General features: G+C 50.3%; 1 protein-coding gene across 1 annotated transcript in view; it reads right to left on the reverse strand.

The window, feature by feature from the left end:
- Positions 1–25,337, reverse strand: part of LOC138287331 (zinc finger protein 271-like) — a 147,276-nt gene that overhangs the window by 121,672 nt on the left and 267 nt on the right. The gene's annotated exons all lie outside the window — the stretch shown is intronic.

Genomic DNA, 25,337 nt, shown 5'->3' on the forward strand with positions numbered 1-25,337 from the left:
TGCATGGACCAGTGCTTGGGGATCGCCCTCCTGTGCACTAGAGAATTCCCCTCTTTCCAATGATACCTCTTGCATCTGCCTAGGTGCTCGCCCCCAAAGGACTGAGGCAGAGAAAGTGAAAAGAGACAATCGTCTCATTTCACTCTTGTCTTCACTGAAATGACCTCAGCAGGGGTGGCTCTTTTGCAATGACGAAAGAGCGTCACCCCACCCCTTGCAAAGCCAGGAGCGGAAAAATAAAACAATATTTTTTTAATCATTTTATCTTTCAGCTCAGCCAGCAGCATGTGAAGGGAGGTGTGGGACTGGGCCTGGGGAGAGGGTAGGGGAGGAGGAGAGAGTGCACCTAAGTGGGCATGTGTGTTTGGCCGGCCGTCTTAGGCTGTTCCACTCAGGTTGTTCCAGCCCGGTTATGTTGAACAGCCGGGCTGGAGAAATTGCACAGACCCCAGGGCAGTGTCTGAGCGACAGCCCAAGCCACTCAGACCAATCCTGGTGCTGCTTTCATGCAGGTTTGCTGGGGAGCCTATGCTGGTGCCCCAGTGAATGCTGGGACACCAGAAGAGGAGTGAGGGGGCAGGAGGTGGAGGCAACGGGAAAAAATTATTCCCCCTTCCAGTCCCCATACCCCCCACTTGCCCCTCCCCTTGAGATTTGCTTCAGCCACCGATGCAGTTTTTACAAAAAAGCAAATCCCTCTGCTGTAAGCAGCAGAGGGATTTGGTGGTCGTGTGCAGAGGACGTAACCATTACGTCCTCAGTGCCGAAGGGGCTAACAAGTACAGAGAAGCGATTGAACAGAGAGAAATGGGTTGTATCAATTATGTGGTTGAGTAATTTGAGATGATAAATTGATATTAACGTAATCAAATTAAGCTTGATTTGTGGTCAAGTCATCTGGATATTTTCCTCAAGCTTTCCACATGATCTGTTTGTGCTAAAACTAAAGAGCAAGCCCTTCCATGTGTGACTACCATTTGCCCTTTAAAGGTGGCTTCCGCTTTGAAGCTGGCCTTTTGGGAGCTCACTTACTCTGGCCATCCTGCAAACAGCAGGTTGCACCTCTTCCCTTGGCAGGTCCTTTGTTCCTCTTCTCACATTTCCCAGGAGGGCAGAAGGCTACCTCGAGGACAGCAGCTTTTGTGCAACAATAAACAGCTACTGGAAAAATTTGGGTAACAAAGTGGAAACCTTTAACCAAGAGGTACATTAAATTCTACTTGAGCAACAAGTCAGTTTCATGCAATGATTTGGTTGATAACTTAACATATCATATTTAGTAGTCCCACTTGGAAGGTAGGTGTTGAGTTGTTAGTTCGCAACTTCATACTCGTTGACAACAAGCCTTTCCACAGGAAAAACAACTATGTGGAGTTTTTACTGTCAAGTCAATAAAACACACGTCCTTCTTTTCAATATAATGCATCCTACCTTTTTGAAAAAGGAAGGTGTTGGGCCTTGCCATTGGTTTAAATGGCAAACTTGAGTTAGCAGGTTAAAAATGCTCTGCCAACCAGCAACGGTGAATGGGGAGTCATGCTTTGCTTGGTCACACTTGTGATGGCACAATAAGTGCTGCAGTCCACGGGGTCATTTAACTTACAGGCACTAGGTACCGCTGTTACACTATATTAGGAACATATCTTAGCATGCCAATTGTCGGTGACATACACATTTTCAGGGTCAGAGCACTGGCAGTGAGGTCTGATTGGCAGGACTCAGTGCACCTTCAGAGTCACAAAATCAGCAGCATCAGTCCAAAGGTTTGGGGGGTGATCATATAACTGCAAAGAAGAAGTATTTTCCACTAAATGGTGGCCTGGCTGTGAATTTTTCTGTCCTGTAAATTCCAATGTGGTGTTCACCTACAGTGCAACCTGCATGTGAATAACAAACAAGGAACACTTGGGACTTGTACTGCTCAATGTTGATGGACTAAATACAAGAGATATTTGTGACTTCTGGGAGAAGTAATGTGTGTCCTTCAGTAAACTAGAATTATGCTTGAAATGTATGAACTGATTACTGAATGTTTCCTCTAAAATTATGTATTTCTGCTTAAATTGTGGGTTTAATGTCAGTTGGCACCCCAGGAGGGGACTTCCATAAAATTCACTGAACACATTTGGATTAGTGCACAGTGTGATTACGTCATAACGTCCTTCGTTGTGCCACCCTTGCTATGTTTCTGTTCTCTTATTTTTCCAGCTCTTCTCACCCATGGTCAAGGATTGTCCAGAGTCGATTTCACTATTAGTTCACTGAAGTTTTCAGTGATCAATGCTCTTTACTGTACCGATTTTTCTCCATTTTGTTTCTAATGTGCATCGTCAGAGAAGCAGACTGGCTGCATCAAGACAGCCACTGATAGCGCATCTGGTTTAGTCTTTTGTAGTCATGAATTCCAATGGCTTCTGGGAACTGCAGTCTTTGTAACTGCATTTAACTTGGCTACTGTACAGAGCATGAAAGGAAAGTAATACATAATACTTGCCTCTGTGCTTTTAATAAAGTTGAGTTTTTACATCACTTTACACTCAGGAAAATCTAAACTCAGAGCATTCATACAAGATATGTCACAGGATGTGCAAACTGGGTTGGGATTATAATCAGTCAGTAGAAAAAAAAGGAGGTGGAGAAGAGAAAATGCAGAAGGGAAGATAAGGGGAAAAAAAAAACAGCGCCTCCGAGGGCTCAGCTTCTAAAAGATATAGGTCCTCATTACAACCCTGGCGGTCTGTGATAAAGCGGCAGTAATACAGCCAACAATCCGGCGGTAAAATAAAAATTGAATTATGACCACGCAGGAAACCGCCAACACAGACATCCACTTTAACACACCGACCGCCACAGCGGTAGCAACAAGCACTATGGCGGTAACCGCCAAAGGCAAGGGTTCCGCCCACTGTATTACAAGAGGCCTATCCACCACCTTTTCTGGGGCAGTACCAACGACAACAAAAGCACGGCGGAAACAGAACACAGAAGTCAAAGGACTCACCTCTGGAGACTCAGGGAACAACCACGACCTCATGGAGCCCGAACTGCAGATCTTCCCCATGCTGGTCTACCTCTTCCTACACCAGGAATACCAACGCAGGCGACGACCACCAGTTTGAGTACTGCTGCCTAGCACACAGGGAGGGTGGAGGAAAAGGAGAGAGACACACACACACGCAACACCCCCACCCCCACCCCCAACACCATTCATACAAACAGATGCAGTAACATTACATATTCACCCCCTACCCCTCAGGAATAATGCAAGGACAAAAGGAAGTGATTAAAATGAGTGTAATAAGATAAAAATCCAGAAAAACATCCTCTAAATTCAAAACAGTATTTACAGATATACAAATGGAGGGACACTGCCCAGCCCATAATGTCCGTGGGCCACAGGGCTTCATCACATAGGCCAAGGCCCCATCTTACTCCTGCATCAACACGGAGAGAACACTGCTGGGGAATCAGGTCGAAAATACACAGGCACCTCAGGGGGACAGGGAATGGGGGGGGTTCATCTCAGCCGGAAGATGGTACAACGCCACTTGTTCTGGAGGGAGCAACATGCCCACTGCTTGGTCCTGGGGAGTTCAAGGCCACAGTCTCTCTAGTGGGTGGTTTGCCCACTGCTTGGTCCTGGGGAGTGCAAAGCCACAGTTTGCCCACTGGTTCTGGAGGGGGCCTTGTGCCCAGTGTGCTTCATCATGGCAAGGATGCAGTGAGTGGATGCCTTGTTCCACTGGTTCTGGAGGGGGACTTGTGCCCAGTGTGCTTCATCCTGGCAAGGATGCGGTGAGTGGATGCCTTGTTCCACTGGTTCTGGAGGGGGACTTGTGCCCAGTGTGCTTCATCCTGGCAAGGATGCGGTGAGTGGATGCCTCCTTCCACTGGTTCTGGAGGGGACCTTGTGCCTTGTGATGCAGATCTTTGGGAGGGCAAGGTCACTGTCGCTCACCTGGGTGTCACACCCACAGGATTTGGAGGGGCCAGGACACACTACAGTTAATGGAGGCAGGACTACACACTGCCTGGCGACGGCTGCTCAGTGGTGGCAGTGGCGGGGCTGGTGTCGGTGCTGCCAGTGGTGGGGGGAGGCTCCAGCCCATCCCCTGCAGCCTTGGACGGCTTCCAACTGGGGCTGGTGTCGGAGCTGCCAGTGTATGGGGGGAGGCTCCTGCCCTTCCCTTGCAGCCTCGGGCAGCTGCCCACTGGGGCTGGTGTCAGGGATGCCAGTGGTGGGGGGAGGATCCTGCCCATACCCTGGAGCCTCGGACGGCTGCCCACTGGGGCTGCTGGCAGTGATAGCAGTGGTGGGGGGAGGCTCCTGCCCGCCCCCTGCAGCCTTGGACAGCTGCCCACTGTGGCTGCTGCTTCTGGCAGTGGTGCTGGTGGCGATGCTGAAGGCGGTGCAGGTGGCAGTGCAGGTGGCGGTGCTGGCAGTGGTGCTGGTGTCAGTGCTGCCAGTGGTGGGGGGAGGCTCCAGCCCTTCCTCTGAAGCCTCCGACGGATGGAATGCCATGGTTGTTTTTGTGGACTCAGATTCTGTCACAGCACCAGGCCTCCTGTCCCTCCTGCCTGCAGGGGCAGGCCCTTTGCCCTTGCCATGTGGTGGTGCCTCCTTGACCTTGCCGTGTGGTGGTGCCTCCTTGCCGTCTGGTGGTGCCACCTTGCCCTTCCCCTTGTAAGTTGGGGGTGCCTTCTTGCCCATCCCCTTGGAAGCTGGTGCAGGCAGACTGCCAGTGCTGATGGGTGTCTCCTTGGAGCCTCTCACCCCTGCAGTAGCTGCCGAAACTACAGTGGCTGTGGACTGGGTTGCTGAGGTGCTAGCATGAGTTCTGCCCACCTTGGCCTGACGTGAAGGACGGGGAGGGGATGGGTAGAGAAGAGGTCAACGGCGGAGAGGAAAAGCTTCTTAGGGACACTGGGGCGGGAAGAGGGTGAAGGTTTGGGAGTGGAGGAAGAGGGAGTGGTGGTTGGAGGTGTCTGTCTGCTGATTTTTGGTGCAGGTGCAGGTGCATGGGCTGGATGGCTGTTGGGTGTCTGAGTGCTTGCGTTTGTGTACTTTGAGAGGAGGGGGCACAAACACAGTGGGAGAGGACACATGGGACGTGTGCATGGGTGTGGGGGGGGTGACTGCCAGTGAGGGGCGTGTAGTGATAGGTGTGATGGTGATGGAGGCAGTGGGTGTGGATGTGGTGCATGCAGGTTTGAGTGGAGACGCTACTGGAAGGGAAGTGGATGGGGAGGAGGAGGGGGACACATTGGAGGCACTGGATGTTGTAGTGTCAGCATCTGGAGGGTGTTTGTGTGAGTGCCTGTGGGATGATGTGTGGTGCTTGTGTTTGCCTGAGCCACTCGTGTGTTGTCTTGGGTGCATGCTAGTCTGAATGTGTACTTGGGATAGGCTGGGGTTCTGGGGCATGGGACTGGGCAGAGGAAGTTGGAGGGGGGAGGCTAGAGACAGGATCAATGGCTGCCATCAGGGAGGCCAGAGCCTGGAATGATAACTGTTGGGCCGCCACGCCAGAGTGAATGCCCTTCAGGAATGCATTTGTATGTTGCAAATGTCCCTCCAGGCCCTGGATGGCATTCACTATGGGTGACTGCCCAACAGAGATGGATCGCAGGAAGTTAATAGCCTCCTCACTCAGGGCAGCAGGCGCTAACTGGCCTGAGGTGCCTGAAGTGAAGGAGATGCCCACCCTCCTGGGTGAGCAGGCAACTCACTGAGGGGCTGCCGGGAGGGCAGTGCTGGTAAGGGGGTAGCGGCTGTACCTGTAGTAGCCACAGAGCTGTCCGCCACCACTAGGGAGCTTCCATCGGAGGAGGTATAACTTTCAGAACTGTCCCCTCCTGTATCCACTATGGTTCTCCCCTCACCCTCTGTCCCACTGGTGCCCTCACCGTCAGTGGATTCGGCCTCCTAGGCCCTGTGGGATGCACCTCCCTCCGTTGCCTGTGCCTCTACTTCTCCGCCATATGATGCTAATGCACAGAAGGACAGGATGACAAAACAAAAAGGGGGGAAGAGACAAGGGATACACTTGGTCAGTGGCAGCAACAACACCACCGTTGGCATACACAACACACAGGGGATAGCCCTACGCACTAGGCAATGCACTACCAGTCACAATGCTAGTCACCAGGCCATGGACAGTAATACCTAACGCCAGTTGCAGCAAACCTGAGACCGACAGAGCCCTGCCCAATAGTGGATACCCACTAGCTTGGTTGGAGGTGGAGTTCATCAGCCCCTGCCAAACATGGAACCTACCCTGCAATGTCCGGCCTGCCCTAGGGGCACCAACAGGTGCACATTCCCCACCCAGAGACCACCCCACCACGCGCAAGTAGTATATTGGCCTCAAGCGTCCATCCAGCTCCAGATAGGCCACCGCCAGTATGCGGAACATGGGGAGGGGCAGGGTTCGACAGGCACCCCTTTCTCGTTGGGAGGCCATCCCCTGCTGGGCCTCCGCCGTCTTCCTTGCCCAGCATCTCAGGTCCTCCGACTGTTTGCGACAGTGGGTGCTCCGCCTGCCGTAGACCCCCAGGGTCCGCACGTCCTTGGCGATGGCACGCCATCTACCCTTTTTCTGATGGGTGCTGACGATGCAGAGAAATAAACACAGAAAAAGGTATCAGTCATACCGTCCGGCCTGTTACACTCATGGCCCACCATAGCCCTCCCATCCCCTTACACACAGACATTGCCTACCATACATGCAGCACGAAGCCCAGGGACCTTCCACCAACCCCCCCTTACACCAGGCCCTCACATACAGCACTCCATGCATTCATGCCCCATGCATCGTGCTCACAGTGTACAGGGGTAGGACCCCATCCACTAGTCTATCCAATTCCGCAGCGGTGAAGGCAGGGGCCCTTTCCTCAGTGACACGAGCCATGGTTGGTTCCAGACACAGGTCACAGCAGCACTTGCAGTGTAGGTCCTCTCCTGTTGAAGGTCAGGTAGAAAGTGAGTGAACAGATAGAAAATCCTCAGGTCCTCCCTGATCCCCAGGTATTGTCTCTCCTGCAGCCACTGGGTCTCCTGCAACTTGGCCAGTATCTGGCCCATCATCTCCTGGGAATAGTGGTATGCTCTCAGGATGTTGGTGAGTCCCTCATGGAGAGTTGGTTCCCTGGGCCTGTCCTCCACATGTCGCATAGCAGTCCTCCCCGCTTCCCTTCCCTGTTGTCCTATGCCTCTGTACCCTGAAGCGTGTGCCCACTGCCACTGACCCCAGGCCCCTACTGTCTTGTATTTGTGGGATTGCATGGGGTCCCTGTAGTGGTGAACACACTGCTGATTGACGTGTCCTGGGGACAAAGGTATGGGCCCACTGGGTGGGTGCTGTGCTGGTGTTTCCTGAGGGGGGAGGCTCTGTGGTGGTATGGGACTGTGCCTGGGTAACCGACTGTTCGAGATCCCTGATGGGCCAGGTAGTTCATCCAGATCCAGGCGGGCAGAGCTGCTGTCATCACTGTGGGCCTCTTCTGTGGGGGGACTGGATGTTGCTGGCACCTCCTCTCCGGTGACGTTGGGTGTGGGACCTGTGGGGATGTAAATGCAGGGTTACTGTTTCTGCGTCTGACATGTTGTGCATGGGCGTGTGGCCCTGTAAGTTTGTGAGTGCCCTGTCAGCTTTGTCTTGTGTGAGTAGTTATTTTGTGGGCTAGGTTATACGCTCTAATGTGCATGCTTTAGTGATGGGTGTCCATATAGGGCTGTGAGTGATGTCCATGCATTGGTAGTGCATGCAGGGCTTGGTTTTGGGATGGGTGGGGTGTGATGGTGGGGTGTATGTGAGGTGATGGGGTGAGGTTAGGGGTGGGGTATGTGATGGCATGCAGGTAGGGGGGGTGACAGTCATCGAGATTTGACTTACCAGATTCCAGTCCTCCTGCTACTCCTGGCAGGCCCTCAGGATGCATGATTGCCAAGACTTGCTCCTCCCATGTTGTTAGTTGTGGGGGAGGAGGTAGGGGTCCACGGACAGTCCACTGTACTGCTATCTGGTGTCTTGCTGCAATGGAACCCACCTTCCCCCGTAGGTCATTCCACCTCTTCCTGATGTCATCCCTTGTTCTTGGGTGTTGTCCCACAGCGTTGATTCTCTGCCATAGCTCCATCTTCCTAGCGATGGATGTCTGCTGCACCTGTGATCCGAATAGCTGTGGCTCTTCCCGGATAATTTCCTCCACCATGACCCTTAGCTCCTCCTCTGAGAACCTGGGGTGTCTTTGTGGTGCCATGGGTGTAATGTGAGTGGTGTGTGTGAGGGTGTGTGGGGTGATGTGTTGGGGTGTGTGCTGTGAGGTGCGTGGATGGTGTATGGGTGATAGTGTTCTGTTGCTCTGGTTGTGTGGGTGCTCTTGCTGTATCTCTCTCTAGTGGCAATTTTTGTTAGTCGTAAAGGCATGTGGGTAATGTGTGTGTGTGTTTTATAGTGTTGTGGGTGTGTGGGTGTGGTGAGTGTATGTGTGTCAGGTGTGTTATTCAAATTGACCAATGTAGTGTTGTTTTGTTAGGTTGTGTGTATTTTGAGCGCAGCAGTATGTACCGCCAATGGTTTACCACGGTTGAATGTCCGCCGTGGGCACATACATGGCAGCATCCCAAAGTCCATTAAGTGCAGCCCTCACCATTCCAAGTGGGATGATTTTGAGAGGTAGCCACGCTCTCATGGCCCAAAATTAAAACCAAAACCCCAAATAATCAAATGTCTTCTTGCTTGCTGTGGGATAAGAGGTTTGTAAGGAAATGCCTCCTTGGCATGGTTACCCCCTAATTTTTTGCCTTTGCTGATGCTAAGTTTTGATTGAAAGTGTGCTGGGACTCTGCTAACCAGGCCCCAGCACCAGTGTTCTTTCCCTAAACTGTATCTTTGTTTCCACAATTGACACAGCCCCGGCACTCAGATAAGTCCCTTGTAACTGGTACCCCTGGTACCAAGGGCTCTGATGCCAGGGAAGGTCTCTAAGGGCTGCAGCATGTCTTATGCCAGCCTGGGGACCTCTCACTCAGCACATGCACACTGCCTCACAGCTTGTGTGTACTGGTGGGGAGAAAATGACTAAGTCGACATGGCACTCCCCTCAGAGTGCCATGCTAACCTCACACTGCCTGTGGCATAGGCAAGTCAACCCTCTAGCAGGCCTTACAGCCCTAAGGCAGGGTGCACTATACCACAGGTGAGGGCATATGTCCATGAGCACTATGCCCCTACAGTGTCTAAGCAAAACCTTAGACACTGTAAGTGCAGGGTAGCCATAAGACTATATGGTCTGGGAGTTTGTCAAACACGAACTCCACAGTTCCGTAATGGCTACACTGAAATCTGTGAAGTTTGGTATCAAACTTCTCAGCACAATAAATGCACACTGATGCTAGTGTGCAATTTATTGTAACATGCACCCAGAGGGCATCTTAGAGATGCCCCCTGAATACCAATCCTACTTTTAGTGTAGGCTGACCAGTTCCTGCCAGCCTGCCACAAACCAGACAAGTTGCTAGCCACATGGGGAGAGTGCCTTTGTCACTCTGTGGCCAGGAACAAAGCCTGTACTTGGTGGAGGTGCTTCACACCTCCCCCTGCAGGAACTGTAACACCTGGCGGTGAGCCTCAAAGGCTCACCCCTTTTGTTACAGTGCCCCAGGACATCCCAGCTAGTAGAGATGTCCGCCCCTCCGGCCACTGCCCCCACTTTTGGCAGCAAGGCTGGAGGAGATAATCAGGAAAACAAGGAGGAGTCACCCACCAGTCAGGACAGCCCCTAAGGTGCCCTGAGCTGAGGTGACCCCTGCCTTTAGAAATCCTCCATCTTAGTTTTGGAGGATTCCCCCAATAGGATTAGGGATGTGCCCCCCGTAGGAGGCTTGCCTGGCTTATAGTGGGTACCTTGTGGTACTTACACCTTGTTCCAGGTCCAGTTATCCCTTATTAGTAGATTAGTAGTGTTCTAGCAGCTTAGGCTGATAGAGTTAGCTATAGCAGAGCAGCTTAGGCTGAACTAGGAGACATGCAAAGCTCCTACTATAACACTTATATCATATAGGTACTAAATCATAAGAAACACAATACTCAGAGTTACCAAACATAAAGGTACTTTATTTTAGTGACAATATGCCAAAAGTATCTCAGCGGATATACTCCCTTAAGAGGTAAGTAAAATACACAAAATATACACACAACCCAAAATCAGGTAAGTAAACAGTTAGCAAAGTAGTGCAAATACTGTAGAACACAATAGAATGCAAAAGGAGACAATAGGCCTAGGGGCAACACAAACCATATACTCCAAAAGTGGAATGTGAACCACGAATGGACCCCAGGTCTAGTGTAGTGTGTAGAGGGTCGCTGGGAGTGTAGGAAAACACCAAGGGTGTCCAAGATACCCCACCCCAAGACCCTGAAAAGTAGGGGTAAAGTTACCCTACTACCCCAGAAAGACAGTAAAGTCGAGATAGGGGATTCTGCAAATACAACAACTGACTGCAAAGCACTGAAGACGGATTCTACAAAGGAAGGGGACCAAGTCCAAGAGTCACGCAGGTGTCCGGGGGGGGCAGGAAACCACTAAGCCCCGGATGAAGGTGCAAAAGGGCTGCCTCCCGGTGGAGGAACTTCTCCTTTGGTCAGAAAATGTCCCACGGCGTGCTGGAGGATGCAGAGTTGTTTCCATGCAGAAAGACCGCAAACAAGCCTTGCTAGCTGCAAGAGTCGCGGTTGAGGATTTTGGGTGCTGCCAGGGCCCAGGAAGGACCAGGAGGTCGCCCCTTGGAGGAGGAGACAGAGGGGGTGCTCAGCAACAGAGAGAGCCCACGCAGAAGCAGGCAGCACCCGCAGAAGCACCTGAACAGGCGTTATGAAGATCTGAGCACAGCGGTCGTCTCAGCACAACAAAAGAAGGTCCCACGAAGTCAGAGTCCAACTCAGCGAGTTGGGCAATGCAGGACGGAGTGCTGGGGACCTGGGCTATGCTGTGCACGAAGGAAGTCTTACAAAAGTGCACAGAAGCCCTAGCAGCTGCAGTTCACGCTGTACACAGGATTACTGTCTGGCATGGGGAGGCAAGGACTTACCTCCACCAAATTTGGACAGAAGGGCCACTGGACTGTCAGGGACACTTCGATCCAACTCCTGTGTTCCAGGGACCACGCTCGTCAAGATGAGAGGGGACCCAGAGGACCGGTGATGCAGAGGTTTGGTGCCTGCATTGGTGGGGGGAAGATTCCGTCCGTCGACCCACTGGAGATTTCTTCTTGGCTTCCAGTGCAGGATGAAGGCAGACGGCCCTCAGAGCATGCACCACCAGGAAACAGTTGAGAAAGCCGGCAGGATGAGGCGCTACAATGTTGCTGGTAGTCTTCTTGCTACTTTGTTGCGGTTTTGCAAGCATCCTGGAGCAGTCAGCGGTCGATCCTTGGCAGAAGTCAAAGAGGGAAGTGCAGAGGAACTCTGGTGAGCTCTTGCATTCGTTATCTGAAGAGAAACCCACAGGAGATACCCTAAATAGCCCTCAGAGGAGGATGGGCTACCAAACCAGGTAAGAGCCTATCAGGAGGGGTCTCTGACGTCACGTGCTGGCACTGGCCACTTAGAGGTCTCCATTGTGCCCTCACACCTCGGCATCCAAGATGGCAGAGGTGTGGGACACACTGGAAGAGCTCTGGGCACCTCCCCTTGGGAGGTGCAGGTCAGGGGAGTGGTCACTCCCCTTTCCTTTGTCCAGTTTCGCGCCAGAGCAGGGTTGGGGGGATCCCTGCACCGGTGTAGACTGACTTATGCAAGGAGGGCACCATCTGTGCCCTTCAAAGCATTTCCAGAGGCCAGGAGAGGCTACTCCTCTCAGGCCCTTAACACCTATTTCCAAAGGGAGAGGGTGTAACACCCTCTCTTAGAGGAACTCCTTTGTTCTGCCTTCCTGGGACTGGGCTGCCCAGGCCCCAGGGGGCAGAAACCTGTCTGAGGGTTGGCAGCAGCAGTAGCTGCAGAGAAAACCTCAGAGAGTTAGTTTGGCAGTACCCGGGCTCTATGCTGGAGCCCCGGGGATGCATGGAATTGTCCCCCCCCATGGTATTGGGGTGACAATTCCATGATCTTAGACATGTTACAGGGCCATGTTCGGAGTTACCATTGTGACACTACATATAAGTATTGACCTATATGTAGTTCACGCATGTAATGGTGTCCCTGCACTCTCAAAGTCTGGGGAAATTGCCCTGAACAATGTGGGGGCACCTTGGCTAGTGCCAGGGTGCCCTCATACTAAGTACTTTTGCACCTAACCTTCACTAAGTTACTTAAGTGCAGTGTAAAATGGCTGTGAAATAACGTGGATGTTATTTCACTAAGGCTGCAGTGGCAGTCCTGTGAAAGAATTGTCAGAGCTCCCTATGGGTGGCAAAAGAAATGCTGCAGCCATAGGGATCTCCTGGAACCCCAATACCCTGGGTACCTAGGTACCATATACTAGGGAATTATAAAGGTGTTTCAGTGTGCCAATCAGAATTGGTAAAATTAGTCACTAGCCTGCAGTGACAATTTTAAAAGAAGAGAGAGCATAAACATTGAGGTTTTGGTTAGCAGAGCCTCAGTGACACAGATAGGCACAACACAGGGAACACATACAGGGAACACATACAGGGCACACTTTATGAGCACTGGGGTCCTGGCTAGCAGGGTCCCAGTGACACAGGCAAAAACAAACATAAATACTAGTAAAAATGGGGTAACATGCCAGGCAAGATGGTACTTTCCTACACCCCCTCCCCACAGGGAGGAGGCACAAAGAGGGTGTAGCCACCCTCCAGGACAGTAGCCATTGGCTACTGCCCTCCCAGACCTAAACACACCCCTAAATCTAGTATTTAGAGGCACCCCAGAACCCAGGAAATCAGATTCCTGCAAACTGAAGTAACAAGAAGGACTGCTGACCTACAAGCCTGCAGAGAAGACGGAAGATGACAACTGCTTTGGCCCCAGCCCAATCGGCCTGTCTCTGGACCCGAAAACCTGCAACCAGCGATGCATCCGAAAGGGACTAGCGACCTCTGAAGCCTCAGAGGACTGCCCTTGACTAAAGGACCAAGAAACTCCTGTGAACAGCGGCTTTGCTCAACAACAGCAACTTCTTTGCCACAAAGAAACAACTTTTAAAGAACTCACTCTTTCTGCCGGAAGTGTGAGACTTCACACCCTGCACCCGACGCCCCCGGCTCGAGATCCAGAGAACAAATGCCGCAGGGAGGACTCCACGAGGATTGCGACCCAGTGAGTAGCCTGAGAAGTCCCCCTTGTGCTTCACAGCGACGCCACCAGAGAGAATTCAGAGGCTCCCCCTGACCGCCACTGCCTGTAACAAGGGACCCGACGCCTGGACCAAGCACTGCACCCGCAGGACTTGAAGGAACCGAACTTCAGTGCAGGAGTGACCCCCAGGCAGCCCTCTGCCTAGCCCAGGTGGTGGCTGTCCTGAGAAGCCCCCCCCCGTGCCTACCTGCACTGCTAGAGTGACCCCCCGGGTCCCTCCATAGAAACCCTTCTAAAACCCGACGGCTGCTTTGCACACTGTACCCGGGTGCCCCTGTGCCGCTGAGGGTGTGTTTTGTGTGCCTACTTGTGTCCCCCCCAGTGCTCTACAAAACCCCCCTGGTCTGCCCCCCGAGGACGCGGGTACTTAGCTGCTGGCAGACTGGAACCGGAGCACCCCTGTTCTCCATAGGCACCTATGTGTTTTGGGCACCTCTTTGACCTCTGCACCTGACCGCGCTGAGCTGCTGGTGTGGTAACTTTGGGGTTGCCTTGAACCCCCAACGGTGGGCTGCCTTTGCCCAGGAACTGAGACTTGTAAGTGTCTTACTTACCTCACAATCTAACCTTTACTTACCTCCCCCAGGAACTGTTGATTTTTGCAGTGTCCACTTTTAAAATAGCTTATTGCCATTTTAACAAAGACTGTATATGATATTGCTTTTATTCAACGTTCCTAACTTACCTGTGTGAAGTACCTTGCATTTTATGTGTTTACTTCAAATCTTGAACCTGTGGTTCTTACAATAAACTAAGAAAATATATTTTTCTATATAAAAACCTATTGGCCTGGAGTAAGTCTTTGAGTGTGTGTTCCTCATTTATTGCCTGTGTGTGTACAACAAATGCTTAACACTACCCTCTGATAAGCCTACTGCTCAACCACACTACCACAAAATAGAGCATTACAATTATCTAATTTTGCCACTAACTTACCTCTAAGGGGAACCCTTGGACTCTGCGCACACTATTTCTTACTTTGAAATAGTACATACAGAGCCAACTTCCTACAAAGTTTTAGTGTGCGGGGGAGAGCTGAAAGACTGTTACCCCCTTCAGTTGTGGTGGGGGCATAACCAGGCCCATACTGGTTGGTAGCCACCACCCCAATTTTTTTTTTTTTTTAAATTCCCTGGCATCTAATAGACTTTATGCCCCCCCTGGGGTGTGGATCAGGGGTAATTGCTCCATCTGCCCACTGGTGGGCAGAACAACTTTGGTCCCATTTATTTGGGGTGGGGGTATGACCATACCCTCACCCTCTTATTTTGGAGAAAAAAAAACTTCCCTGGTCTCTGGTGGGCTTCCTGCCCCCCTTGGGGGCAGAAGGGCATTCCAAAAATAGGTCAATCTGCCCCCATGGAGGGGCAGATATGGCCAACAGTAATGTGCTCCCATGGGGAGCAAGCCTTACCCAAGGGGCAGCCCCCTAAAGAAAACAGACACATACACACACACCAATCCCTGGTGCCTAAGTGGTTTCTGCCCCCGAGGGCAGATCGGCCTAATAGAGATAGGCCGATCTGCCCACAAGGGGAGCAGAAATGGGCCAAAATAAATTTGCCCCCGCCGGGGAGCGACCCTTGCCTAAGAGGTCGCTCCCCTTGTGTGAAATTGGCACAAACAAAAATCCCCGGTGCCTAGTGGTTTCCGACCCCCTTGGGGGCAGATTGCCCTAACAAAAATCCCCTGATCTTCCCCCAAGGGGGTAGAAATGGTCTGACTATAATTTGCACCCCAGGGGCGCGACCCTTTCCTAAGGGGTCGCTCCCCACCTCTAAAAAACAAAATAAGAAAATAAATGTATCCCTGGTGCCTAGGGGGGGGCAGATCAGCCTAAACCCAATAGGCCGATCTGCCCCGGGAGGGGCAGAAATGGTCTAAAATAAATTCCTTCCCCCCCCGGGAGCGACCTTGCCTAAGGGGTCGCACCCCTTCCGTGAATTCCCTGGTGTCTAGTGGTTTCTGCCCCACTTGGGGGCAGATTGGCCTCATAAAAATAGGCCGATCTGCCCCAAGGGGGGCAGAAATGGCCTACATATAATTTGCCCCCCAGGGGAGCGACCCTTGCCTAAGGGGTCGCTCCCCACCTCTGAAAAAACATAAAAAATGATCCCTGGCCCCTAGAGGTTTCTGCCCCCCCTGGGGGCAGATTGGCCTAATAACAATAGGCCAGTCTATCCCCAGGGGAGACAGAAAAGGCCTTGAAAGAAATTGCCCCCTTGGGGAGCGACCCTAGCCCAAGGGTTTGCTCCCCTTATGGCAATTTCTATTTACAGAAAAATCCCTGGTGTCTAGTGGGCATTTCAAAGCCGGATCGCTTCACGATCCGGCTTCTGAAATGCTCTGAGAGACTTCAAAGGGAAGGAAATTCCTTTCCTTCCCTTTGAAGCCTCTCAGGCCCCCATCACAGGATCGGAAAAGAAATGCTTTGCATTTCTCTTCCGATCGCGCTGGAAACTCAGCTTCCAGCACGATGGGGAAGTGGCCTCTGATGAGGTCAGCCCGCATTTGCGCACCGATGTCATCAGACGTCACTGGGGGGGGGGGGGTCGGGTGGTTGGGGGTGGAAGGGGATTGGGGGGGTGAGGGAAGCCGCTAGGAGGGAGCGCTAGTGCTCCCTCCGAGCTCCAGGCCGAGGACGTAATGGTTACGTCCTCGGCACAGGAGCACTGTGCCGGTGGACGTAACCATTACGTCCCCGGCACAGAAGGGGTCAAGAGGTTCTTTTTGATTCTGATTTGAACACTTGCAGGGAGGGAGTTGGTCTCATATGAACTGCTATTGGGTCCCAAATCATCAGGGAACTGCCACAGAAGGATCTTTTGAGGGTAGGTGTCTTTGTCAAATAAGGGGACTTGAGACAGTGACTCACTTCTTAGAGCTCTGTTCTTGCTGCAAAGCTCAAGCCTTCGTGAACGGACAGCAATGATTTGACTTAGATAGTCAGTGGGGGAGAGTAAATGCTGATCACTTACATTGAACAATCCATCCAATGCATCCATGACCTGTGCGAGGAGCTTGAATTGAAGAAGCGTACTTGTTAGATTCCAAGTAACAAACCTGCAGTGAGCAGCCGAATACCAAACATTCAAACCCAGAAAGCATTTTCAGGTCGCTGTCATGGGCGTTGCAATTTTCCCATTTTTGTGCTTCCCATTCTATTTAAGAATGTGTTTATTCATAGATTCATTCATTAGAAATACATGTTTTGTTTTTGTGAAACAGTATTCATATGCTAAGTTGTGCATTCTACATCACACAGCAGGAGTTCAGACTCTTTCCAAGATAAGAGTATTTAATCACAGGCATTTTATCAAAGAGAACATCTTCAGACTTCAAGAGAGAATAAAGGTTGTGATGCAAACATCTCAGCCCTGAGGGCCATGGACTTGTAACTCGGTAAGACTCTATCTCTCGACTCTCAGAACATGGAATGCCAAACAACGCTGCAAAGCCTTGCGCAACAGCAGATTGAGAAAACATACTGTAAAACATTGATGTCAAGGCCTTCTCAGTAACTGACTTAGGCACTTTTCATGTGAACTATGTTTCACTGAGCTACGGCCTTGGTAGGGAGGGGTTACATCATATAGAAAGCCATCTCCCAGATTGCCATTTTTTCTAATCTCCTGTTTTATTGCTCATATCTTTCATACTTGTTCTATGTATATTGATTACATGCATGGTCACCCAGTTGAGGAAGGGGCTCTGGAACTCACATAAATAATCCTGAGTCTTACTGGACTGCTTGTTGCCCAATATAGACTATCTCAGAGTAAGAGGTTAGAGATATGTGAATACGGTCTGGTGTACATTAGACAAAAAACGTCACAGCAAGCCACCTGGCAGAATTCATATGGACACAAAATCGACAGAGATTTTTACACTTTATGTATTTCATGGATAAATAGAGTTACTTTAAATATCGGGCACCGTTTGACTACAAAAAGTGATTTTCGAGGAACTCTGCAGATGAGGTTGGCATCTTCTGAGATGAAGGGAGTGAAGCTGACGGACTGGGTGTAGCTTGTAAGAAAGTAGCAGATCCAGAAATTTCTATGAACTTGGATGCTGGCTTTGTGCAGTCATTAGAATATGATGCAGTGGGAGACTGTGTGTGAGCTGCAGACAGGTCAAGTAAGATGTGGGCAAAGGTCAATCAATATATCAACTCGGATTTGTAGAGTGCGGCTAAACACCTGCAAGGGTCTCCTGGCACCAGTCGAAAAGCCATGTCTGAATTCCAGGAAAGAGGATGATGTTCAGAGGTGAAGGGGAAGGTAGTTCCAGGCCTTGACAGCAAGGTAGGAGAAGGCTCTTCAGAGGATGCAGGGAGCTTGTGAGGAGGAGGCTGAGCGCTGGTGTCTGCAGGATTGGTGGAAATTCAGGCATTAGGTGATATATGCTGGTCCTTAATCATGGAGGGCCTTGTAGTTGTGAGTCAGCATCTTGAATTGCTATCTTTTCTGAATGGAGAGCCAGTGAAGATTCCCGAGGTCGGGGTGATGTGGGCCCATTTGCAAAGGTGGAGAATGATTCTTGCAACTGAGCTCTGTAAATCTGGAATCTCTTCAGGAGTTGGGTGGTGAGTTCTGCGTAGAGCACGTTGCTGTAGTCCAGCTGGCTGGTGAAAACGGCTTGAGTGATGGTTTTCCTGGTGCTGACGGGGAGGCATCTGAGATCTTTCGGAGCAAGCAAAGGATGTGGAAGCAGGCGTAGGAGACTGCATTGATCTGGCATTTCATGGTGAGTTTGCTGTACAGGATGATGCCAAGGTTGCAGGTGTAGTCTGTCATGTGGGTCCAAGCTTGGAGGACCACCAGGTGTTTTTCCACAAGGAGGTGTTGTTCACCTTGTCCATGTTGAGCTTTAGGCAGTTGCTAAAGAGTTCCTTGCTGTGGTTGGTGCTTGCTTTGATGCGGTCTGCTAGGGCAACTCTTTTCGCATCTTTTAGGCATTGTAAATATTGGTTGAGGGCTGACTTGATGGTGGCTTGTTCTGTGGGATCTCTGCTAGTGTGGCATCTTCTTTTTAGCAGTTTGCCATTGCGTTTCATTGTCCTGAGTTCTGGTGTATACCGACTGGCTTGTTTGGTGGTCTTGGCTGGCTTGATGGGGGTGACTTTGTCGATGCAGTTGGTGATCCAGGCGGATAAATTCTGGACGGGTAGTTCAAGGTTGGTTGCAGATTTGGGCCGGGTGGTATTAAGAGCATCCATTCATTGGGTCTCTGTTACTTTATTCCTGCTATGGTGAGAGGAACTGGGAGGCCTTGTGTTGGTGAATGGGGATCCTGCGATGGGGAAGTGAATAACGGCATGGTTGGTCCAAGTGAGTTCAGAGACATGACTGTACTTAACTCTGTCGCTGACAGTTGTAGGAAAGTACCATCTTGCCTGGCATGTTACACCCATTTTTACATGTATGTCAGTTTGTTTTTGCCTGTCTCACTGGGATCCTGCTAGCCAGGACCCCAGTGCGCATAGTTTGTGGCCTGAATGTGTATAACTGTTGTAGGAAGTAGGCTCTGCATGTACTATTTCAAAGTAAGAAATAGCATGCACAGAATACAAGGGTTCCCCTTAGAGGTAAGATAGTGGCAAAAAGAGATAATTCTAATGCTCTATTTTGTGGTAGTGTGGTCGAGCAGTAGGCTTATCAGAGGGTAGTGTTAAGCATTTGTTGTACATACACATAGGCAATAAATGAGGAACACACACTCAAAGACAATTCCAGGCCAATAGGTTTTTGTATAGAAAAATATATTTTCTTAGTTTATTTTAAGAACCACAGGTTCACGATTTAAACACAATACTTTAAATGAAAGGTATTTCACTCAGGTATCATAGGAACTTTGAATCAGCAAAATAGCATGTACAATTTTGGCAAAAATGGCAATAAGCTATTTTAAAACTAGACAGTGCAACTTTCAACAGTTCCTGGGGGAGGTAAGTATTTGTTAGTTTTGCAGGTAAGTAAACCACCTACAGGGTTCAAAGTTGGGTCCAAGGTAGCCCACCATTAGGGGTTCAGAGCAACCCCAAAGTTATCACATCAGCAGCTCAGGGCCGGTCAGGTGCAGAGTTCAAAGTGGTGCCCAAAATGCATAGGCTTCAATGGAGAAGGGGGTACCCCGGTTCCAGTCTGCCAGCAGGTAAGTAACCGCGACTTCGGAGGGCAGACCAGGGGGGTTTTGAAGGGCACCGGGGGAGACACAAGTCAGCACAAAAAGTACACCCTCAGCGGCACGTGGGCGGCCGGGTGCAGTGTGCAAACAGGCGTCGGGTTCGCAATAGGTTTCAATGGGAGACCCAGGGGTCTCTTCAGCGAAGCAGGCAGGCAAGGGGGGGGCTCCTCGGGGTAGCCACCACCTGGGCAAGGGAGAGGGCCACCTGGGGGTCGCTTCTCCACTTGAGGTCGGATCCTTCAGGTCCTGGGGGCTGCGGGTGCAGTGTCTTTACCGGGCATCGGGTTCTTGGAAGCAGGCAGTCGCAGTCAGGGGGAGCCTCGGGATTCCCTCTGCAGGCATCGCTGGGGGGACTCAGGGGGGTGAACTCTGGCTACTCACAGGGTCGTAGTCGCCGGGAAGTCCTCCCTGTAGTGTTGTTGCTCCGCAGGTCGAGCCGGGGGCGTTGGGTGCAGAGTGGAAAGTCTCACGCTTCCGGCAGGAAACGTGTGGTCTTTAAAAGTTGCTTCTTTGTTGCAAAGTTGCAGTTTCTTTGGAACAGGGCCGCTGTCCTCGGGAGTTCTTGGTCCTTTTAGATGCAGGGTAGTCCTCTGAGGCTTCAGAGGTCGCTGGACCCTGGGGGACGCGTCGCTGTTTTTCTTGAAGTGGGGAAACAGGCCGGTAGGGCTGGGGCCAAAGCAGTTGGTGTCTCCGTCTTCTCTGCAGGGCTTCAGGTCAGCAGTCCTTCTTCGTCTTCAGGTTGCAGGAATCTATCTTGCTTGGTTCTGGGGGCCCCTAAATACTCAATTTAGGGGTGTGTTTAGGTCTGGGGGGGTTAGTAGCCAATGGCTACTAGCCCTGAGGGTGGCTACACACTCTTTGTGCCTCCTCCCTGAGGGGAGGGGGGCACATCCCTAATCCTATTGGGGGAATCCTCCATCTGCAAGATGGAGGATTTCTAAAAGTCAGAACCACTTCAGCTCAGGACACCTTAGGGGTTGTCCTGCCTGGCCAGTGACTCCTCCTTGTTTTTCTCATTATCTCCTCCGGCCTTGCCGCCAAAAGTGGGGCCGTGGCCGGAGGGGGCGGGCATCTCCACTAGCTGGAGTGCCCTGGGACGCTGTAACAAAGGGGGTGAGCCTTTGAGACTCACCGCCAGGTGTTACAGTTCCTGCAGGGGGAGGTGAGAAGCACCTCCACCCAGTACAGGCTTTGTTACTAGCCACAGAGTGACAAAGGCACTCTCCCCATGTGGCCAGCAACATGTCTGGTGTGTGGCAGGCTGGCAGAACTAGTCAGCCCACACTGGAAGTCGGGTATGTTTTCAGGGGGCATCTCTAAGATGCCTTCTGGGGTGTATTTCACAATAAAATGTACACTGGCATCAGTGTGCATTTATTGTGCTGAGAAGTTTGATACCAAACTTCCCAGTTTTCAGTGTAGCCATTATGGTGCTGTGGAGTTCGTGTTTGACAGACTCCCAGACCATATACTCTTATGGCTACCCTGCACTTACAATGTCTAAGGTTTTGCTTAGACGCTTAGACACTGTAGGGGCATAGTGCTCATGCACCTATGCCCTCACCTATGGTATAGTGCACCCTGCCTTAGGGCTGTAAGGCCTGCTAGAGGGGTGACTTATGTATGCCATAGGCAGTGTGTGGTTGGCATGGCACTCTGAGGGGAGTGCCATGTCAACTTAGTCATTTTCTCCCCACCAGCACACACAAGCTGGCAAGCAGTGTGTCTGTGCTGAGTGAGGGGTCCCAAGGGTGGCATAAGACATGCAGCAGCCCTTAAAGACCTTCCCTGGCATCAGGGCCGTTGGTACCAGGGGTACCAGTTACAAGGGACTTACCTGGATGCCAGGGTGTGCCAATTGTGGAAACAAAGGTACAGTTTTAGGGAAAGAACACTGGTGCTGGGGCCTGGTTAGCAGGCCTCAGCACACTTTCAAATCATAACTTGGCATCAGCAAAGGCAAAACGTCAGGGGGTAACCATGCCAAGGAGGCATTTCCTTACACCTGTGTAGTGACTAACTGTGTCATTGAGGCTCTGCTAATCAGAACCTCAGTGCTTATGCGCTCTCTGCCTTTAAATTTGTCACTATAGGCTAGTGACTACTTTTACCAATTTAAATTGGCATAGTGGAACACCCATATAATTCCCAAGTATATGGTACCTGGTACCAAGGGTATTGGGGTTCCAGGAGATCCCTATGGGCTGCAGCATTTCTTTTGCCACCCATAGGGAGCTCAGTCAAACATTTACACAAGACTGCCATTGCAGCCGGAGTGAAATAACACACACATTTTTTCACAGCCATTTTCACTGCATTTAAGTAACTCATAAGTCACTTATATGTCTAACCTTCACTTGCTGAAGGTTAGGTGCAAAGTTACTAAGTGTGAGGGCACCCTTGCACTAGCAAAGGTGACCCCACATAGTTCAGTGCCATTTCCCTGGAATTTGTGAGTGCGGGGACACCATTACACGCATGCACTACATATAGGTCAACTCCTATATGTAGCTTCACAATGGTAACTCCGAATATGGCCATGTAACATGTCTAAGATCATGGAATTGTCCCTCCATTCCAAATCTGGAATTGGGGAGCCAATTCCATGCACCCCAGGGGCTCCACTATGGACCCTGGGTACAGCCAAACCAGCTCTCTGGGGTTTTCTCTGCAGGTACTGCTGCTGCCACCCTGGGGTCTCGGCAGCCCAGTCCCAGGAAGGCAAAACAAAGCATTTCCTCTGAGAGCAGGGTGTTACACCCTCTCTCTTTGGAAATAGGTGTTAAAGGCTGGGGAGGGGTAGACTCCCTCAGCCTCTGGAAATGCTTTGAAGGGCACAGATGGTGCCCTCCTTGCATAAGCCAGTCTACACCGGTTCAGGGAACCCCCAGTCCCTGCTCTGGCATGAAAATGGACAAAGGAAAGGGGAGTGACCACTCCCCTGTCCATCACCACCCCATGGGTGGTGCTCAGAGCTCCTCCAGTGTGTCCCAGACCTCTTCCAGCTTGAATCCAGAGGTGTGAAGGCACTCTGGAGGCCTCTGAGTGGCCAGTGCCAGCAAGTGACGTCAGAGACCCCTCCTGATAGGTGCTTACTTGACTAGGTGGCCAATCCTCCTCAGAGGACTATTTAGGCTGTCCCAATACTCTGGGTACCTAAGTACCATATACTAGGGAATTATAAGTGTGTTCCAGTGTGCCAATTAGAATTGGTGAAAATGGTCACTAGCCTATAGTGACAAGTTTAAAGGCAGAGAGAGCATAAGCACTGAGGTTCTGGTTAGCAGAGCCTCAGTGACACAGTTAGGCACCACACAGGGAACACATATAGGCCACAAACGTATGAGCACTGGGGTCCTGGCTAGCAGGATCCCAGTGACACATATCAAACATACTGACAACATAGGGTTTTCACTATGAGCACTGGTCCCTGGCTAACAGGATCCCAGTGAGACAGTAAAAACACCCTGGCATATACTCACAAACAGTCCAAAAGTGGGGGTAACAAGGCTAGAAAGAGGCTACCTTCCTACAGCACCTCCCTAAGGTAAGCAATGTAGGGACTAATAAGGTATAGTAGATTGCTCAACGAGTGACAGCATTATGGCAGCAAGTTAGTGCTCTAAGCAGTGAGAGATAATCCCACATTAAAAATTACAACAAAACACCCAGAGCAGAACGATATTATTCATAAGACACTGGAAAGGTATCCAATAACACCAATAAATCCAGTTCACACGAGGAAACAGTAGAGCAATTTGATGTTTAATCCACAATGAACAGGCAATCGCCACGCATTTCATCTTGGACAACTTTTTCAAGAATGCAAAAATACAATATTGTACACCAAAAATAAGCATACAATGTCCCCAATATATAGTTATACAACAGCCCCAAAACCTGCACCCCATAGTGTGCCCCTAGTATAAATAATGTTATCCAACAACAAAATGCCATGATAGTGGGAATTCCCTTAGCAAAATAGTCCAAATAAACCAAAGGGTATCACCATTGAGACATAGTAAATACTGTGTGTGGAAATATTGGAAAGATAATGCATCAACACCACTAGAGCTGGGAAAAAGGTGAGACAAAGCAGAACATTTATTTAAACTAAATCACTACACAGGTACACACATTCAGGCCACAAACTATGAGCACTGGGGTCCTGGCTAGCAGGATCCCAGTGAGACAGGCAAAAACAATCTTACATACATGTAAAAATGGGGGTAACATGCCAGGCAAGATGGTACTTTCCTACACATGCCATGATCTCGCGCCCCTCAGGCCACACATCTGGACACTGGCCCTCATTGTGTCCACGCAAGGTTGAGGCCCACCTGCATATGTTATCAGGACCTTATTTATGACTCAAAGACAACTGGTCACATTCTTTACCCAGAAAAGAATGTTGTAATTGTTTTATTGTACCCAAAGAAATGTATAAAACACCACTCAGATGGATTGTACATTGAGAGAAAGTCCTCAGACCCTGTTTCTGTAACTGTTCTCCTGGCCATAATGTTTTAATCAAACAAACCATTCCCGTTCCTTCCAAATGCCTCTTGTCCAATGTTTTTGAAGATAAATTCACATTTGGCAACAACACTATTAGGGGCTTTTACTGTGTGTGCTTTACACCCTGCACCACTTATTACTAACACTGTGAGGGGTTTTAACTAAATGAGGGAATCTGTGCACATCACACCGTGTTTTACTTACATTGTAAGGAGTGCCAGGACACCTGTGGTCACAGTATGATTGACAGATAAAATGGTTCTTCAGCTCCAGGACCCTGGATGAAAAAGTAGTGTAGTGCACACAGATTTCTCATAGTACAATAAGATGCTATTCGATACAATGTGCACAGATTTCTCCAGTAATGTAAAATACACTACAGTGTGCACAGAATCCTCGTAGGGCATTAAGATGCAGTTCAGCATGTATAGATTCATCATAGTGCAGTAAAATGTAGTGAAGTGACACAGGCTCCTCATAGTACAGTAAGATGCAGTGAAGCATGCACAGATTCCTTCTAGTGCTGTAAGATGCAGTGCATAGATTCCTCACATTGCAATAAGATATAGTGCAGTGCACAGATTGCTCACAGTGCAGTAAGATGCAGTGCAGTGTGCACAAATTCCTCACAGTGTAGAAAGATGCAGTGCAATGACACATATTCCTCACAGTGCAGAAGGGTGCAGTGGAGTGCTCAGATTCATCAGTGCTGTAAAATAGAGTGCAGTGGGACATATTCCTCAAAGTGCAGTAAGAGGCAGAGCAGTGCACAGATCCCAGTGCATACATTTCTCACTGTACAGTAAAAAGCAGAGCCGTTTTCACAGACATCACCTTTTGTAAATGTCCCACAAAGTGTAGTAAAAAGCAGTGCATTCACATTCCTCACAATGCAGTAAGATGCAGTGCAGTGTGCACAGATTCCTCATACAGCAGTAAGATGCAGTGCATTGTACAGATTCCTCACAGTGCAGTAAGATGCAGAGCAGATTCCTCGCAGTGCAGTAAGATGCAGTACAGTGTGCAGATTCCTCATAGTGCAGTAAGATGCAGTGCACAGATACCTCACAGTGCAGTAAGGCGCAAGGCACAGATTCCTCACAGTGTAGTAAGATGCAGTGCAGTGCACAGATTCCTCACATTGCAGTAAGATGCAGTGCACAGATTCCTCACAGTGCAGTAAGATGCAGTGCAGTGCACAGATTCCACATAGTGCAGTAAGATGCAGTGCACAGATCCCTCAGTCCAGTAAGATGCAGTGCACAGATCCCTCACAGTGCAGTAAGATGCACTGCAGTGCACAGATCC

Source organism: Pleurodeles waltl, chromosome 4_1 (assembly GCF_031143425.1).
Source record: "Pleurodeles waltl isolate 20211129_DDA chromosome 4_1, aPleWal1.hap1.20221129, whole genome shotgun sequence".
Classification (NCBI taxonomy): domain Eukaryota; kingdom Metazoa; phylum Chordata; class Amphibia; order Caudata; family Salamandridae; genus Pleurodeles; species Pleurodeles waltl.